This window comes from Arachis stenosperma, chromosome 5 (assembly GCF_014773155.1).
Source record: "Arachis stenosperma cultivar V10309 chromosome 5, arast.V10309.gnm1.PFL2, whole genome shotgun sequence".
Classification (NCBI taxonomy): domain Eukaryota; kingdom Viridiplantae; phylum Streptophyta; class Magnoliopsida; order Fabales; family Fabaceae; genus Arachis; species Arachis stenosperma.
This window is the reverse complement of record NC_080381.1, coordinates 69,161,899-69,182,361: the sequence shown is the minus strand read 5'-3', so window position 1 is coordinate 69,182,361 and position 20,463 is coordinate 69,161,899.

Below are 20,463 nucleotides of genomic sequence, written 5' to 3'. Positions count from 1 at the left end.
TTATTTATTTATCTACTAACACTTCTCTTCTACTCATAATTCGAACCCTCTTCTCTTTTCTCTCTGTGTTCGAATTTTTCCTCATCTATTCTTCTTCTCTTCTACTCACATAAAGGAATCTCTATACTGTGACATAGAAGATTCCTCTTCTTTTCTATTCTCTTCTTTTTCATATGAGCAGGAGCAAGGACAAGGACATTCTTGTTGAAGCAAATCCTGAACCTGAAAGGACTCTGAAGAAGAAGCTAAAAGAAGCTAAAGCACAATAATCCAGAGAAAACCCTACAGAGAATCTCAAAAAAGAAGGAGACATGGCCGAACCCAACAACAATGCAAGGAAGATGCTTGGTGACTTTACTACACCAAATTCCAACTTCCATGGAAGAAGCATCTCAATCCCTGCCATTGGAGCAAACAACTTTGAGCTAAAGCCTCAATTAGTTTCTCTGATGCAACAGAATTGCAAGTTTTATGGACTTCCATCAGAAGATCCTTTTCAGTTCTTAACTGAATTCTTGCAGATCTGTGATACTATTAAGACCAATGGAGTTGATCCCAATGTCTATAAGCTTATGCTTTTTCCTTTTACTGTAAGAGATAGAGCTAGAACATGGTTGGACTCTCAGCCTAGAGATAGCCTGAACTCTTAGGATAAGCTGGTTACGGCTTTCTTAGCCAAGTTCTTTCTTCCTCAAAAGCTGAGCAAGCTTAGAGTGGATGTTCAAACCTTCAGGCAAAAGAAGGTGAATCCCTCTATGAAGCTTGGGAGAGATACAAGTAACTGACCAAAAAGTGTCCTTCTGACATGCTTTCAGAATGGACCATCCTGGATATATTCTATAATGGTCTGTCTGAATTATCTAAGATGTCATTGACATGGTTGCAAATAACCAATTCATGTACACCTCTGAAAGGAATCCTGTGAGTAATGGGACGCCTCAGAGGAAGGGAGTTCTTGAAATTGATGCTCTGAATGCCATATTGGCTCAAAACAAAATGTTGACTCAGCAAGTCAATATGATTTCTCAATGTTTGAATGGATTGCAAAATGCATCCAACAGTACTAAAGAAGCATCTTCTGAAGAAGAAGCTTATGATCTTGAGAACCCTGCAATGGCAGAGGTGAATTATATGGGTGAAGCCTATGGAAACACCTATAATCCTTCATGGAGAAATCATCCAAATTTCTCTTGGAAGGATCAACAAAAGCCTCAACAAGGCTTTAATAATGGTGGAAGAAATAGGTTTAGCAATAGCAAGCCTTTTCCATCATCCTCTCAGCAACAGACAGAGAATTCTGAGCAGAGCTCCTCTAGCTTAGCAAACATAGTCTCTGATCTATCTAAGGCCACTCTAAGTTTCATGAATGAAACAAGGTCCTCTATTAGAAATTTGGAGGCACAAGTGGGCCAGCTGAGTAAAAAAGTCACAGAAACTCCTCCTAGTACTCTTCCAAGCAATACAGAAGAGAATCCAAAAAGAGAGTGCAAGGCCATAACCTTACTTGGTGTGGCCGAACCTAGAGGAGAGGAGGAGATCGTGAATCCCAGTGAGGAAGACCTCATGGGACGTCCTCTGGATAAAAAGGAGTTCCTATTTGAGGAACCTAAGGAATCTGAGGCTCATCTCGAGACCATAGAGATTCTATTGAACCTACTTCTGCCATTCATGAGCTCTGATGAGTATTCTTCCTCTGAAGAGGATGAAGATATTACTGAAGAACAAGTTGCCAAGTACCTTGGAGCAATCATGAAGCTGAATGCCAAGTTATTTGGTAATGAGACTTGGGTGGATGAGCCCCCTTGCTCACCAATGAACTGAATAACTTGGTTAGGCAGACATTACCTCAAAAGAAACAGGATCCCGATAAATTCTTAATTCCATGTACCATAGGCACCATGACCTTTGAGAAGGCTCTGTGTGACATGGGGTCAAGCATAAACTTAATGCCACTCTCTGTAATGGAGAAATTGGGAATCTTTGAGGTACAGGCTACCAAATTCTCATTAGAGATGGCAGACAAATCCATGAAAAAGGCTTATCGACAGGTAGAGGACGTGCTAGTAAAGGTCAATGGCCTTTACATCCCTGCTGATTTCATAATCCTAGACACTGTGAAGGATGAGGATGAATCCATCATCCTTGGAAGACCCTTCCTAGCCACAACAAAAGCTGTGATTGATGTGGACAGAGGAGAGTTGATCCTTCAATTGAATGAGGACTACCTTGTGTTTAAAACTCAAGGATCTCCCTCTGTAACCATGGAGAGGAAGCAAGAAAAGCTTCTCTCAATGCAGAGTCAAACAAAGCCCCCACAATCAAACTCTAAGTTTGGTGTTGGGAGGCCACAACCAAACTCTAAGTTTGGTGTTGAACCCCCATATTCAAACTCTAAGTTTGGTGTTGGGAGGCCCCAACAATGCTCTGAATATCTGTGAGGCTCCATGAGAGCCCACTGTCAAGCTATTGACATTAAAGAAGCACTTGTTGGGAGGCAACCCAATTTTTATTTACCTATGTTATTTCTTTTTTTTAGGTTGATGATCATGTGGACACAAAAAAACTGCAAAAATTAAAGAAAAATAAAAAACAGCATTAAAAATAGCACACCCTAGAGAAAAAACTTACTGGCGTTTAAACACCAGTATGGGTAGCAGCATGGGCGTTTAACACCCAGTCTGGCACCATTCTGGGCGTTAAACGCCGGAAAGAAGCACCAGACTGGCGTTAAACGCCAAAAAGAAGCAACAAACTGGCGTTAAATGCCAGAAACAGGTTGCAGCTTGGCATTTAATGCCAGGAAAGGAATAAAAGCTGGCGTTTAACGCCAGAAACAAGCAGCAGTCTGGCGTTAAACGCCAGGATTGCACACTAAGGGCGTTTACACACCTAATTGGAGTAGGGATGAGAAATCCTTGACTCCTCAGGATCTGTGGACACCACAGGATCCCAACCTACCCCACCTCTCTCTCTCCCCTCACACATCTCTATAACACTCTACCCAAAACACCACTCACCTATCAAATCCTATTCTCTTCCCTATATTCTCTTCACCAATCACTTCCACCACACTTTCCCAAAAACCCCACCTACCTCACTTTCAAATTCAAACACTTTTCCCTCCCAAACCCACCCAAGTCCATTCGGCCATTTTCCCTCTCTTCCTCTATAAATACACCTCTTCACTCCTTTATTTTCACACATTTTATACATTTTTCCCTTACTTGGCTGAACCGCTTAACCCCCTCCATCTCCTCAATCTCTTCTTCTTCTCCACCCTTCTTTCTTTCTTCTTTTGCTCGAGGACGAGCAAACCTTTTAAGTTTGGTATGGTAAAAGCATTGCTTTTTGTTTTTCCATAACCATTTATGGCAGCTAAGGCCATAGAAACCTCTAGAAAGAGGAAAGAAAAGGCAAAAGCTTCCACCTCCAAGTCATGGGAGATGGAGAAGATTCATCTCAAAGGTCCATCAAGACCACTTCTATGAAGTTATGGCCAAGAAAAAGGTGATCCCTATGCAATTCAGCTAGAATTGTCATAGAGGAAGCATCCTCATTGAAGAGGACAAGCCCATCACCAAAAAGAGGATGGAGCAAACAAGAGAGCCTACTCATGGACCTCAACAAGAGCATGAGGAATTCCCTCATCAAGAAATCCCTGAGATGAATAAAGGGATAAATTTTCCTCCACACGATTATTGGGAGCAACTCAACACCTCTTTGGAAGGCTTGAGTTATAACATGGAGCAACTAAGGGTAGAGCACCAAGAGCACTCCATCATTCTCCATGAAATTAGAGAAGATCAAAGGGCTATGAGGGAGGAGCAACAAAGGCAAGGAAGAGACATAGAGGAGCTCAAGAGCACCATTGGTTCTTCAAGAGAAAGATGCCACCCTCCTTAAGGTGGACTCATTCCTTAATCTCCTTGTCTATTTATTTTTCTGTTTTCAGTTTTGAGCTTTATGTTTGGCTATGTTTTGCGTCTTTATTACATGATCATTAGTGTCTAGTGTCTATGTCTTAAAGCTATGAATAACTCCATGAATCCTTCACCTCTCTTAAATAAAAAATGTGCTTAATTACAAAAGAACAAGAAGTACTTGAATTTCAAATTTTATCTTGAAATTAGTTTAATTATTTTGATGTGGTGGCAATACTTTTTGTTTTTCTGAATGAATACTTGAATAGTGCATATTTTTTTATCATGTTGTTTATGAATGTTAAAATTGTTTGCTCTTGAAAGAATGATGAACAAAGAGAAATGTTATTGATAATCTGAAAAATCATGAAATTGATTCTTGAAGCAAGAAAAAGCAGTGAATAACAAAAAGCTTGCGGAAAAAAAAAAGTGGCGAAAAAAATAAAAGAAAAAGAAAAAGAAAACTTTTTACTATTGTACTAGAGGTCTTTTTCCCATATTTCGAATTCATATGTCCTTTAGGAAGGCTGGCCATTCGGCCATGCCTGGACCATCACTTATGTATTTTCAACAGTGGAGTTTCTACACACCATAGATTAAGGTATGGAGCTCTGCTATACCTTGAGTATTAATGCAATTACTACTATCTTCTATTCAATTCAGCTTATTCTTATTCTAAGATATTCGTTGCACTTCAACATGATGAATTTGATGATCCGTGACACTCATCATCATTTTCACCTATGAACGCGAGACTGACAACCACTTCCGTTCTACCTTAGAACGAGCGTGTATCTCTTGGATTCCTTAATCAGAATCTTCGTGGTATAAACTAGAATCCATAAGCAGCATTCTTGAGAATCGAGAAAATCTAAACCTTGTCTATGGTATTCTGAGTAGAATTCAGGGATTGAATGACTGTGACGAGCTTCAAACTCGCGAGTGTTGGGCGTAGTGACAGACGCAAAAGGATCAATGGATCCTATTTCGTTATGATCGAGAACCGACAGATGATTAGCCGTGATGTGACAGAGCATTTGGACTATTTTCACTGAGAGGACGGAAGGTAGCCATTGACAACGGTGAAACACAACATACAGCTTGCTATGGAAAGGAGTAACAGTGATTGGATGAAAGCAGTAGGAAAGTAGAGATTCAGAAGGAACAAAGACACTTCTGGGGCCCACTTTGATGTGTGCTTGGGCTGAGCTTGAGCTTTACACGTTCAGAGGCTTGTCTTGGGGTTAAACGCCAAGTTGTAACGTGTTTTTGGCGTTTAACTCTGGTTTGTGACGTGTTTTTGGCGTTTTACTCCAGAATGCACCATGGAACTGGCGTTGAACGCTAGTTTGCATCGTCTAAACTCGAATAAAGTATAGACTATTATATATTTTTGGAAAGCCCTGAATGTCTACTTTCTAAATCATTTAAGAGCGCCCCATTCAGAGTTCTGTAGCTTCAGAAAATCCATTTCGAGTGTAGGGAGGTCAGAATCCAACAACATCAGCAGTCCTTTTTCAGCCTGAATCAGATTTTTGCTCAGGTCCCTCAATTTCAGCCAGAAAATACCTGAAATCACAGAAAAACACACAAACTCATAATAAATTCCAGAAATATGAATTTTGCATGAAAACTAATAAAAACATCCCTAAAAGTAGCTAGAACCTACTAAAAACTACCTAAAAACAATGCCAAAAAGCGTATAAATTATCTGCTCATCACAACACCAAACTTAAATTGTTGCTTGTCCCCAAGCAACTGAAAATTAAATAGGATAAAAAGAAGAGAATATACTATAAATCCCAAAATATCAATGAATATTAGTTCTAATTAGATGAGCGGGACTTGTAGCTTTTTGCTTCTAAACAGTTTTGGCATCTCACTTTATCCTTTGAAGTTTAGAATGATTGGCATCCATAGGAACTCAGAGTTCAGATAGTGTTATTGATTCTCCTAGTTAAGTATGTTAATTCTTGAACACAGCTACTTTATGAGTCTTGGCCATGGCCCTAAGCACTTTGTTTTCCAGTATTACCACCAGATACATAAATGCAACAGACACATGACTGGGTGAACCTTTTCAGATTGTGACTCAGCTTTGCTAAATAAAAATTGGGTTGCCTCCTAATAAGCACTTCTTTAATGTCAATAGCATGACAGTGAGCTGTCATGGAGGTTCACAGATGTTCAGAGCATTGTTGGGACCTCCCAACACCAAACTTAGAGTTTGAATGTGGGGGTTCAACACTAAACTTAGAGTTTGGTTGTGGCCTCCCAACACCAAACTTAGAGTTTGATTGTGGGGGCTCTGTTTGACTCTGTATTGAGAGAAGCTTTTCATGCTTCCTCTCCATGGTTGCAGAGGAAGATCCTTGAGCTTTAAACACAAGGTAGTCCCCATTCAATTAAAGGACTAGCTCTCCTCTGTCAACATCAATCACAGCTCCTGCTTTGGCTAGGAAGGGTCTTCCAAGGATGATGCATTCATCCTCATCCTTCTCAGTGTCTAAGATTATGAAATCAGCAGGGATGTAAAGGCCTTTAACCTTTACCAACACGTCCTCTACCAATACATAAGCTTGTTTTATTGACTTGTCTGCCATTTCTAATGAGATTCTTGCAGCTTGTACCTCAAAGATTTCATTACAGAGAGAGGCATAAGATTTATACCTGATCCCAAGTCACATAGAGCCTTCTTAAAGGTCATGGTGGCCATGGTACAGGATATTAAGAATTTACCAGGATCTTGTTTCTTTTGAGGTAAAGTTTGTTGAACCCATGTATTTAGTTCACTAATGAGCAAGGGAGATTCATCTTCCCAAGTCTTATTACCAAACAACTTGGCATTCAGCTTCATGATAGCTCCTAGATATTGAGCAACTTGCTCTTTAGTTACATCTTCATCCTCTTCAGAGGAAGAATGGTTCTCAGAGCTCATGAATGGTAAAAGGAGGTTCAATGGAATCTTTATGGTCTCTATATGAGCCTCAGATTCCTTTAGGTCCTTAATAGGGAACTCCTTTTTGTTCAGAGGACGTCCCAGGAGGTCTTCCTCACTGGGATTCACGTCCTTCTCCTCCCTTGTGCATTCAGCCACATTGATTATATCAATGGCCTTGCATTCTCTTTTTGGATTCTCCTCTGAATTGCTTGGGAGAGTACTAGGAGGAGTTTCAGTGATTTTCTTACTCAGTTGACCCACTTGTGCCTCCAAATTTCTGATGGAGGACCTTGTTTCATTCATGAATTTAAAGTGGCGTTAGACAGATCAGAGACTATGTTTGCTAAGTTAGAGGGGCTCTGCTCAAAATTCTCTATCTGTTGCTGAGAAGATGATGGAAAAGGCTTGCTATTGCTCAACCTGTTTCTTCCACCATTATTAAAGCCTTGTTAGGGCTTCTGTTGATCTTTCCATGAGAAATTTGGATGATTTCTCCATGAAGAATTATAGGTGTTCCTATAGGGTTCACCCATGTAATTCACCTCTGTCATTGCAGGGTTCTCAGGATCATAAGCTTCTTCTTCAGAAGATGCCTCTTTAGTACTATTGGATGCATTTTGCCATCCATTCAGGCTCTGAGAAATCATGTTGACTTGCTGAGTCAACATTTTATTCTGAGCCAGTATGTCATTCAGAGCGTCAATTTCAAGAACTCCCCTCTTCTGAGGCGTCCCATTACTCACAGGATTCCTCTCAGAGGTGTACATGAATTGGTTATTTACAACCATGTCAATGAGTTCCTGAGCTTCTACAGGCGTTTTCTTTAGGTGAATGGATCCACCTGCAGAGTGGTCTAGTGGCATTTTAGACAATTCAGACAGACCATCATAGAATATATCCAAGATGGTCCATTTTGAAAGCATGTCAGAAAGACACTTTTTGGTCAGTTGCTTGTATCTCTCCCAATCTTCATAGAGGGATTCACCTTCTTTCTATCTGAAGGTTTAAACATCTACTCTAATCTTACTCAACTTGTGAGGAGGAAAGAACTTGGCCAAGAAGGCTGTGATCAGCTTATCCCAAGAGTTTAAGCTGTCTTTAGGTTGAGAGTATAACCATATTCTAGCTCTGTCTCTTACAACAAAAGGAAAAAGCATAAGCCTGTAGACTTCAGGATCTACTCCATTAGTCTTAACAGTATTATAGATCTGCAAGAATTCAGTTAAGAACTGAAAAGGATGTTCTGATGGAAGTCCATGAAACTTGCAGTTCTGATGCATTAGAGCAACTAGTTGAGGCTTCAGCTCAAAATTGTTTGCTCCAATGGCAGGGATTGAGATGCTTCTTCCATGTAATTTGGAATTTGGTGCAGTAAAGTCACCAAGCACCTTCCTTGCAATGTTGTTGTTGGGTTCGGCTACCATATCTTTTTCCTGTTCGAAAATTTCAGTTAGGTCCTCTTCGGAGTACTGTGCTTTAGCTGCTCTTAGCTTTCTCTTCAAGGTCCTTTCAGGTTCAGGATCAGCTTCAACAAGAATGCCTTTTTCCTTATTCCTGCTCATATGAAAGAGAAGAAAACAAAGAAAGAAGAGGAATCCTCTATGTCACAGTATAGAGATTCTTTTATGTGAGTAAAAAAAGAGAAGAATAAAAGAATAAAGAAGAGAAAAATTCGAACACAGAAGAGAAGAGAGGGTTCGAATTTTAAGATGAAGAGAAGTGTTAGTAAATGAATAAATAAATAGAAAGAGATGAGAGAGAGAGTTTTCGAAAATTATTTTTTTTTAAAAAAGGTTAGTGATTTTCGAAAATTAAAAGAAGAAATAAAATTGAAATTAAAATTTGAAACAATTAGTTAATTAAAAGAATTTTGAAAAAGGGTGAGGAATTTTCGAAAATTAGAGAGAGAAAAGTAGTTAGGTAGTTTTGAAAAAGATAAGAAGTTAGAAAAGATTTTTGAAATCAATTTTGAAAAAGATATGATTTGAAAAGAAAAGATATGATTAAAAAGATATGATTGAAGTTTGTTTTGAAAAAGATTTGATTTTTAAAATTAAAATTGATTACTTGACTAACAAGAAACTAAAAGATATGATTCTGGAATTTAAAGATTGAACCTTTCTTAACAAGAAAGTAACAAACTTCAAATTTTTTGAATCAATCACATTAATTGTTAGTAAAGTTTTTGAAATTTTGAAATAAAATTAAGAAAAAGATTTTGAAAAACAATTTTTAAAGTTTTCGAAAAATAATAAGAAAAAATGAAAAAGATTTGATTTTTGAAAAAGATTTTGAAAAGATAAGATTTTTAAAATTGAAATCTTGACTTGACTAACAAGAAACAACTTATTTAAAAAAATTGTGACTAAGTCAACCCAAAGATTTCAAAATTTATTAGTAAAACAAGGAAAAGATATTTTTTATTTTTGAATTTTTAATGGGGAGAGAGAAAAACACAAATATGACCCAAAACATGAAAATTTTGGATCAAAAGCAATGACGCATGCAACAACACTATGAATGTCAAGATGAACACCAAGAACACTTTGAAGATCAAGATGAACATCAAGACTTATTTTTGAAAATTTTCAAGAAAAGAAAAACATGCAAGACACCAAACTTAGAAATTTTTAATGCTTAGACACTATGAATGCAAAAATGCAAATGAAAAATAACAAAAGATACAAAACAAGAAAATATGAAGATCAAATAAGAAGACTTACTAAGAACAACTTGAAGATCATGAAGAACACATGCATGAATTTTCGAAAAATGCAAAATTTTTTAAAACATGCAATTGACACCAAACTTAAAAATTGACACTAGACTCAAACAAGAAACACAAAATGTTTTTTATTTTTATGATTTTATTAATAAAAAAAATTTTGAAAAACGAAAACAAAGAGAAAAATTTTTTTGGAAAATATTTTCGAAAACTTTTTGAAAAGAAAATTACCTAATCTGAGCAACAACATGAACCGTCAGTTGTCCAAACTCAAACAATCCCCGGCAACGGCACCAAAAACTTGGTGCACAAAATTGTGATCATCAACAATGGTGTCAATAGACTTGGAGCTCTCAAACGTGAATCACACTTTGTCACAACTTCGCACAACTAACCAGCAAGTGCACTGGGTCGTCCAAGTAATACCTTACGTGAGTAAGGGTCGATCCCACGGAGATTGTTGGTATGAAGCAAGCTATGGTCATCTTGTAAATCTCAGTCAGGCAGATTCAAATAGTTATAATGGTTTTCGAATATAAAAATAAATAATGCATAAAATAAAGATAGAGATACTTATGTAAATCATTGGTGGGAATTTCAGATAAGTGTATGGAGATGCTTTGTTCCTTCTGAATCTCTGCTTTCCTACTGCTTTCATCCAATCACTCTTACTCCTTTTCATGGCAAGCTGTATATTGGGTTTCACCGTTGTCAATGGCTACCTCCCGTCCTCTCAGTGAAAATGGTCCAAATGCTCTGTCACAGCACGGCTAATCATCTGTCGGTTCTCGATCATGTCGGAATAGGATCCATTGATCCTTTTGCGTCTGTCACTACGCCCAACACTCGCGAGTTTGAAGCTCGTCACAGTTATTCAATTCCTGAATCCTACTTGGAATACCACAGACAAGGTTTAGACTTTCGGATTCTCAAGAATGCTGCTTATGGATTCTAGCTTATACCACGAAGATTCTGATTAAGGAATCCAAGAGATACACGCTCGTTCTAAGGTAGACCGAAAGTGATTGTCAATCACGCGTTCATAGGTGAGAATGATGATGAGTGTCACGGATCATCACATTCATCATGTTGAAGTGCAACGAATATCTTAGAATAAGAATAAGCTGAATTGAATAGAAGATAGTAGTAATTGCATTAATACTCGATGTACAGCAGAGCTCCACACTTTAATCTATGGTGTGTAGAAACTCCACCGTTGAAAATACATAAGTGATGGTCTAGGCATGGCCGAATGGCCAGCCTTCCCAAAGGACATATGAATTCAAAATATGGGAAAAAGACCTCTAGTACAATAGTAAAAAGTTCTATTTATACTAAACTAGTTACTAGGGTTTACAAAAATAAGTCTTAGTGTAGAAATCCACTTCCGGGGCCCACTTTGGTGTGTGCTTGGGCTGAGCTTAAGCTTTACACACGTGCAGAGGCTTCTCTTGGGGTTAAACACCAATTTGTAACGTGTTTTTGGCGTTTAACTCTGGTTTGTGATGTGTTTTCTGGCATTTTACTCCAGAATGCAGCATGGAACTGGCGTTGAACGCCAGTTTGCGTCGTCTAAACTCGAATAAAGTATGGACTATTATATATTGCTAGAAATACCTGGATGTCTACTTTCCAACGCAGTTGAGAGCGTGCCATTTGGAGTTCTGTAGCTCCAGAAAATCCATTTCGAGTGCAGAGAGGTCAGAATCCAACAACATCAGCAGTCCTTTTTCAGTCTGAATCAGATTTTTGCTCAGGTCCCTCAATTTCAGCCAGAAAATACCTGAAATCACAGAAAAACACACAAACTCATAGTAAAGTCCAGAAATATAAATTTTTCATGAAAACTAATAAAAACATCCCTAAAAGTAGCTAGAACCTACTAAAAACTACCTAAAAACAATGCCAAAAAGCGTATAAATTTCTCGCTCATCACTTGCTTCAAGCCGACAATCTCCGTGGGATCGACCCTTACTCATGTAAGGTTTATTACTTGGATGACACAGTGCACTTGCTGGTTAGTTGTGCAAAGTTGTGAAAAAGAGTTGAGATTACAATTGTGCGTACCAAGTTATTGGCGCCATTGAGATCACAATTTCGTGCACCAACCATCATACATTATCAAATCCAACAATCAATTCAATCCAATCCTATCCTATAGGTAACTAGCCTAAGTATCTAGAAATATTATATATTACATAGAGAAAACCGAAACCATACATTGGCTGATTCTCAATATGTGCTATACACCAAATATTTGTGCCCAACAGACTTTCAACAAAAACCAAGCCACCAACTCAAATCCAAAGGCTCCCAAAATCACAATAAGCAACCTATACACAATTAATTCACAAAATCAATACTTAAGGTTCCATAAATACATAAAACCACAAGTGATTTGGGATTTCTTACCTTGCCTAATAGTTTTGGGAGCAAAACCCAATAGCAACTAAGTGCTAAAGTGTACCTAAACAACCAAAACCAAAAAATTTGAATTTCTTAGAGCAAAAAACTAGGCAGGACTTTTTGATAAGCTTATGACAATACTTATCTAGAAGTTACGAGCTCGCAAGAGCTTCACGTAGCCGCTGACGGCACATAAATCGGAGCTCCGTAACTCAAGTTATGGTCAATTGAGTGATGAGGTGAATAGTGTTTCTTGTAAACCCTCACTCTCTTCTCACTTCAGCAGCTCTCCCTCTCTTGAAAGTGTGAAATAAGCTGAAGTGGGTGCATTTGAGTGCTTATATATGTTGGGCTTGGCCCCAACTTGGGTCCGGTCCAACCTGTTATCGTTTTTGGCCCGTTTGGACCAATTTCGGGCCAAACTTTTAAAATTAATGCCCGATTTTCAATTCTAAATATTTTCCTAAGGTTTTCTACTGTTTTTATTATTATCGCACAATACCGGACTGATTTAAGCCGGTATTGTTGGTTAATTTACCGATTCGTGTTTTTATGCAATTTTTCGCAGAAATTATATTTTCTAACTCAGAAAAATCTACTGAGTCCAAATATCATATTTAAATTTTCTAATTAATATTCTAAAGTTTTGGATCCTATTTTGGGCAATTAATTTAATTTAATTAAGCAATTAATTAGTCGCGATTTTTGGCATGCCCTGACGAATGACAGGTCTCGTGAGGGCATGTTTCTCATAGAGGTGGACGCTCCTTCTAATCATATTTCTTTTGCTGCTCTGGCTGATGGATCTCATTTTCTTTGGATATAAAGGTATTATTCACTTGCCTGGGGTTTCGCTTGCCCTTCACTAACTTCAAGAAATCTGTGCTTCTTGCATGCTCTATTTTCCCTTCGCAGCTACATCCTAACAACTAGGAAATAATACAGGGGTTTTAGGTCATCTATGCTAATCTTGGTTCTACTTGCCAAATGGCAAGTTCTCCGCACTTTGTAAATGATGCATGTGTAACAGTCTAGCTCCGAAGAAATGACGCTTTTTCGGGATCAAACGAAATTTTAACAAAATTTTTAGGAATTTCAGTACATATAAGCACCTCCATTGCGTAGGTGCTGTGTCATCAAGCTGCTAAGTCAGCAGCTTGACTGCACCAGATACCTCTCCTAATCTAAGCAGGCATGTTGCAAAAAGTTGCACTTTTGAGCCACTTCGGACTCGAATTTCAAAATTCTTATTTCCGTGGTTAGTATTATTGTGACGAGCCGGTCTCGAATTTCAAGAAAAAATTATATTAATATAATATTCATATATTATACTTTTATTTAGAATTTTATATTATTATTTCCTTTGATGTGGTTAATGTTGATCTATGTTTAGTAATATAATAATTGAGCTAGAAATCTACCGGTAATGGATAATACCGGCATTCTTAGATGAACTTAGTAATGCTAATGCTTCATCATAGATCTTTTATTCTCATGGTTATCTTGTTACTAATATCGTTTATACTAGTAAAGTTCATGCTTATCCTTTAGTAGTGTAATCTGATATATCTAGTTTTAGTAATTATCTTCAGAATGATATTTTATTATTAAATTCTGATGACTCAACATCCTATGACACGTGGCTCTCCCAGGGGAATAGCCACCACATATTTTCTTTCTTGCTCTCTAAGCAAAGGTTTCTTAAGGAAAAAGTAAGAAATACTTAAGTTCTAATACATCTAACTTCAGTAATTATTCTTTCTTAAGATATTTTTACATAAAAATCAAGGTTAATTCTTATCCAAACCCCACGTTCTCCCATGTATCATCATTACTATCATTTTAGTTTCTAAACAAGTTAGAATTCGACAATCACCATGAGAGAAAGTGAAAGAACTTCTATGAAATTTCCATGAACACTTGAGCTTCAACCTCCGTTCTCTCTCAAACTAAAATCCCTATTAAAAATATGACCAAAGTGTTCACCTCTTCCTCCTCTTCATTTATATGTCAATTTTCAAGGAGTAAATTAAGGTATGATGGCTGCTTCTCCTCCTTGAAGTTTCAGCCATGGTGGAAACTCAAGCTGATGATGTTTTCTTCATGTTTTCCCTTAGGATCTTTTGTTCAATCACTATAGGCTCTAAGAAAACATGATATCTAGCTGCCTTAAGGTGAGGAAAACCTTCTTTTCATCATCATGAAGCTTCAGCCTTCGTGGTTCATATGGTTCTAAAGTCCTTTCTGATGTTAAAATAGGCGTAAAAGTACTTTTGGAAGCTTGTTCTTGGTTCAATTCTTGGCAGCTGCAAAGGAGGTAAGGTTTGGTAAATTAATCAATGATTGGTTGTGTTCTTAAAGTGTAAAATCAGATCTTGTTGCTTGAGGCTTGATTTCGAGTGTTTGTGTGATGGTTTGATCATGAGATCTTGTTGTTTAATGCTTGAAAATCAAGTTTTTGATGGTTCTGAAGTTGCTGTTGTTGCTACTGGAAAACGTGGCTTTTCAGCCATGAAATTCATGATATTTTTGTGTTTTTTTTATGTGTATTTGATGGCTGAAACATTGCTCTTTAGTTTGGTAAAAATCGGTTATCAAAAAAAGATTGAAAAACTAGCTGAAAATCAAGTGAAAATCTGATGAACTTTTGGAAAAATATTTTTGGTTTTTGGAAGGGTGAGAAAACATTTGGTTTTGATGGTATTGGGGTCAAATCATAATTACTAAAAAGTTTGGAATTAAAAATTAATTAATGAAAAGTTGAGGGGTCAAAGAAAGAATATTAAAAGTTAAGCTTCAACAAGCAAAACAGAATGCAACATAGAGGTAGCGACCGGTTTAAAGTTAAAATTTCACAACTTCTAATACAAAATAAAAAATCTAAATATCAAAGACAAATATTAAAATTTGTTATTAATCATCAAAATCAAAAGAGGAGAGCCATATTCAAGAATCTTTAACTACTTTGTTGAATCACGAACTCCCAAATGGTGATTCATTCATTATTATCAAACATATCTTTTAACTTTGTTAGGATCAATTCTTTAATTAAATAATCAAAGCACAAACAACACTGCAAAGTGAACAAACATCAACAATTGTAACAAACAGCATCACAAACATCAGCATAATAGCACAATGTGAACAAATAGTAGCACAACAAACAAACAACACTCTAAAAAAATTGCAACAATCAAGAACAATAAGAACAAAAATAATAGTGAACAAACATCAACAATCAGAACCATCAAGAACAAATAGCAACAACAATAAACACAACACTGAATAATTAAATAAAAAATATAATATCTGAACAACAACAATAATTTCATAATTACTGTAAAACAAAATAATCTAAATTACTCATAATAGAGAAACCTAAAAAAAGCATTACCCATAACAATAACAGTTCAATAATCTTCAATAATGCTCATTATTACTCATCATCAGTAATAAACTCATTCTTCAGAATTGCATGAATTAGAGCTTGCAGCCAAAAAATTCAACATAAATTAAAAGTTAGGCCTTTGAATCACAAAAGAAATTCCGTCCCCAAAAATTGAAAACAATAAGAAACTTGATATTAAAATAGAAAAGGAATGGGTATCAAAGTTTACACACTCAAAGGCTGCTTCTCTTTGTTGGCATAAAGAACAAGGAAGACGAGGAGAAGCGACTGTGATGCCAAGGAGCTATCAGCGACGGCAACACCAAGAAGCTATCAGAGATGGTGATGCTGAGGAGAAGATTCAGGTTGCAAATGGATAGCGATTCAATGATGGCGAGAGGCAAAGGCGACTTTCTTCTCCTATTTTCATCATTCTTTGCTTCTCTCTCTCTCTCTCTCTCTCTCTCTCTCTCTCTCTCTCTCTCTCTCTGTGTGTGTGTGTGTGTGTGTGTGTGTGTGTGTGCGCGCGCGTGCGTGCGTCCGTGCGTGCATGCGTGCGTGCGTGCGTGTGTGTGTGCGAGTTTCTCTCTCTCCTCTCAGATCCGTCAGCGGTTCAACGGTGGCAGAGGCCTTTCGTCGGCGACCACTTCCCTTTCTCCCCTTGCTCTTCTTCCTCCACTAAGTATCTATTCTATTTCCCTATCTTCTTTTTTTCCTTTCTTTGGGTGTTTTGAGTGAAGTGAGAGAGAGAGAGGGGGTTGTGAGGGTTAGGGTTAGGATTAAAAAAAAGATAATTTAAGAATTTTTATAAAATTAAAAGATATAATAGAGAGTTAAGATTAAATATATATGATGTAATAAAATTAATTTAGAAACATATAAGTATTTATTTTTTAATTTACTAACTAATTTTAAAAAATTACTTAAATTAAAAATAATTTTATTAATTTTTTATTCATAAAATTAATTATAAATCTCAGTTATTCAAATTAATTTATTTAATTTTTATTATTTTTTAATTACTAAAATTTTTAAATTTTAAATATGAAAAATACACAATATTATTTAAAATATACACAATGTGAAAGATAATTATTTTTACTGATGTGACGTTACGTAATTGGATTCACGCGTAAAACTACTTTACACTGACAGTGCATCAAAATTAAATTCTTTATATGAGTCTAAAATCATTTTAAACTCAAAGTATCATTAATTTGACTTAAATATTTTTAGTGAAATAATTTTTTGAATATAAAATCTTAAATAAATATAATAAATCATAAATAACTCATTATTTTAATTTTCAAATATTTAGAGTCTTAAATTTAATATCTTGAAATAAAATTTTTTATTAGTTACAAAAAATTTTTGAATTTTGTGACAAATAAATAACTTGATACAAAAATATTGTATTTTGTGACAAATTAATTTTTTGTTATAAAATATTTAAAGCTTTTGAAACAAATAGATATTTTGTTATAAAATATTTGTAACAAAACAACAATTCGATACGAAGAAATCCAACATAATTTATAACAAAAGAAATCACGTTATTACAAAATATTGAAATATTTTGTAACTAATTTTATTGTTGTTACAAAATATTCTTATTTTGTAACAATAACTAATTATTATTACGAAAAAACCATAATTGGTAACAATTTTAAATTTGATAGAAATTTTGTTACAAATGCTCCATTTTATTGTAGTGATGACACACCAGAAGATTCTGCTTATGAAGACCTCGCTTAAATAGCTACCTAAGTTGGGGTGGACTTGATTCCCATCTGCATATATATATATATATATATATATATATATATGCTGTTGATATGTGCTGACTTAATGTTTTGTTAAAAAGAAAAAGTTTTTCATAACTTTGACAATGTGTTAACTACGATCAGACTCATAATTATTAAATAATAGATAATAATTAGGAAGACAAGTTGGTAACACTCAGTTTTTGGTATGATCTAGACATACTAAAAATTGGGCTGTTTCAACTTAACCACCCCTTAAAGGTTTCCTCAATCTCAAAAATTTATCAACATTTCCTCAATAATGATCAAACAAAAGATTCTTAAAAATCAACACAATGATATCAAGCAAAAATTAAAACTTCCAATAAGAATTCATCAAACAATTCACAAACTCACACGCATTCAACCATTATCAAATTCAATCACATCAAATAGTTAGGTGAGACAACTATTTGCAATTATATGCTAAACTTTATGGGCATTCATTGATTAAAAACTTTAATTTGAAAACGTATCCCCTACCTCAATTAGTCGAATCCGTAGGAATTATAAAACACAACACTCTCTGTTCTAACTCGCAGTAGCAACAACAACAACAATAACTCTCAGCAACACCAATGGCTTCAAACAAAGATAGCAGCACCGAACAATAGTAAAAACAATTTTGGCGAACAAGATGAATTAGAAATAGCTGTAGAGTAGGCCAACATAGAGCAAGATAAGGGCAGTTTTTCGACAAGCTTACTAGAATATGAGGTGGTGGCAGTAGTTTCCGACGAGCAAAGGAAGTAGCAGTAGCTGCTTTCAAGCTCACTAACAACAACTGTGCTAGAACGGAGCCAGAATAGTGACTACAACAACTCCGGTAGCAAGGGCACAACTGGGTTCATCTCCAATGGTGGCGGCAGCGAACTCCGGCGATGGCGAACTCCAGCGGCGACAGCAATGGCGATGATGGATAACCCTAGTAGCAATAACAACGGTGGAAAATAGCTCCAAAAACAACTCTGACGACCATTTTCTCTCCTTAATTCGTGATTCCAACGGTGGTGACATTAGGCAGAAACGGCGACAGTGGCATGACGGCTCGATACAGCGCCTCCTTGTCTCTCGCGTCTTTGCTGTCTCTCTCTCTCTCTCTCTCCCTCTCTCTCTCTCTCTCTCACACACACACACACACACACACACTACTCCTTCACTCGACAACGACAATGGCTCCTAGCCCCGCCGATGTCGTCCCCTCATTCTTTCCCCTTTCTTCTTTCCCCTTTCTTCTTCTTCTTCTTCTTCTTCTTCTTCTTCTTCTTCTTCTTCTTCTTCTTCTTCTTCTTCTTCTTCTTCTTCTTCTTCTTCTTCTTCTTCTTCTTCTTCTTCTTCTTCTTCTTCTTCTTCTTCTTCTTCTTCTTCTTTCACACCTCTCCCTCTCTATTTTCTTCTATTCTGTTTTGATGAGTCATGGTGAGAGAGTGAGGGGAGAGCTACACGTGTTTTTGGTGAAGGACGCGTGCGTGTAGCTGACTCTAGGATTAGGGCTAGGAAAAATAGGCATTGAGAGTATAGGAATCTTGCAAAATATTTGGGACCCAATAATAATTTAGGATTGAAATATGATATCAAAAAATTACTTTAGAAACGCATAAAATTTTATTAATCAACATACTAATAAGTCTACATAATTATTTCTAATTTAAAATCTAAAATGATCAAATTATTCAACTTTTTTAAAATATAGTTTAAATTTAAAATATCAATTCCTCAAACTAAATTACATAATTTTCATTATTATTCACCTTTCTTTATAGTACAGCCATATGTTACTTTTGAACCACCATCCATGAGTCATATTGCTCCTTCCCCTCTTCTAGGACTTTTTTAATCTTGTCTAAAGATATATTTTCCGTTGTGCCCTTATTTCCTCCATTAATATTTGTTTTGTTGGTGTCATTACCTTGGTTTTCCTCTGCTTCCTTCCTGCCATTATTGCCCTTACTAACCTGCTTGGAATAGTTAGCGTTTCATGTCCCACAAGACCACAACAAAAGCAAATATTATAGATACCTTCATATTTAACTTGATATCAAACTCTATTAATGGAATATTATAATACCAGGGGTTCTGTCAAATTCAGTTGGACACAGAAGCGATCAAATTTCCATGACACTTTTTAGCACTGTTGGTATCTACTCTTAGTGTCCTCCCAAGCATATGTTTTATTTGTTCTAGAATTTCTTGGCCGTAGTACTCTGTTACAAGATTGCGAAGTCTCACCCATGCCACCACCGTATCAATGGTTGCTTCCATGGTCTTAGAGTTATGTAATGGTTGAAAATCTTCTGTGGACCTCCAATCAGAAAAAAAAGTTGAGGTCCTTTTGAGAGAAGAATCTGACGAGATAGAAGTCGTTCCTAAGATCAATCACTTCAATACTACTTTGCCGCTGCCATATAGCTTCTAACCTTCTTGTCAAAATAGGGAGCAATCTTCTCCTTCCCATTAGTTTTACGATAAGGGTGTCCCACCTAGGGTGTATCAAAGTCTCATGGTTGTCTCATTGATCACCAGATTAAAAATGTCGTTTACTCTATCGATCCTTATTTCTGGGTGTTGACCCCATCCCTTAGCTCCTTTGTTAACTTCCACATGAGGCTCATCTCCCTTCTCCTCCTCTGAATCCTTTAACTCTTCTGAGGATGAGAAGCTATCATCTTCTTCCATGAGTGATAGATTCTTATCTCTTTTAACACATTCACAAAATAACATTTTGATATCTCCTCTACCATCGTAGTATCCTTCCTAGCCTCACCCTCAAGGACATCGTCATTCATCCAATCTTCTTCCCGTGGCAACAAGGAGGTATCCACTAGAGAATACTATTCCATCACCACCCTTCCTCACTTTCTTAGTGAGATGGGCGTGATAAACCACTATTTTATGGTTTATATTGTATTTAATTGAGTAGTTTTATCAAGCTTTTCACCCACTTATTCATATGATTTGCATGATTTTACAATTCCTTTCTAGTTTAGTTCTATGATTGAAAACATGCTTCTTTGGTCTTAATTTAGCTAATCTTAATCCTCTCTTATTACCATTCGATGCCTTGATCTGTGCATTAAGTGTTTCAGGCTTCATAGGATAGGAATGGCTTAGAGAATGAAGAGGAAGCGTGCAAAAACGGAAGGAACACAGGGAATTGAGGAGATGACCAGCGAGAAGTCACGCGGTCGCATGGCTCTCGCGACCGCGCGAAATGGAAGAAATCAGAGTGACGCGTTCGTGTGCCTGACGCGACTGCGCAGATTGGAAGCTGCACGAACGAC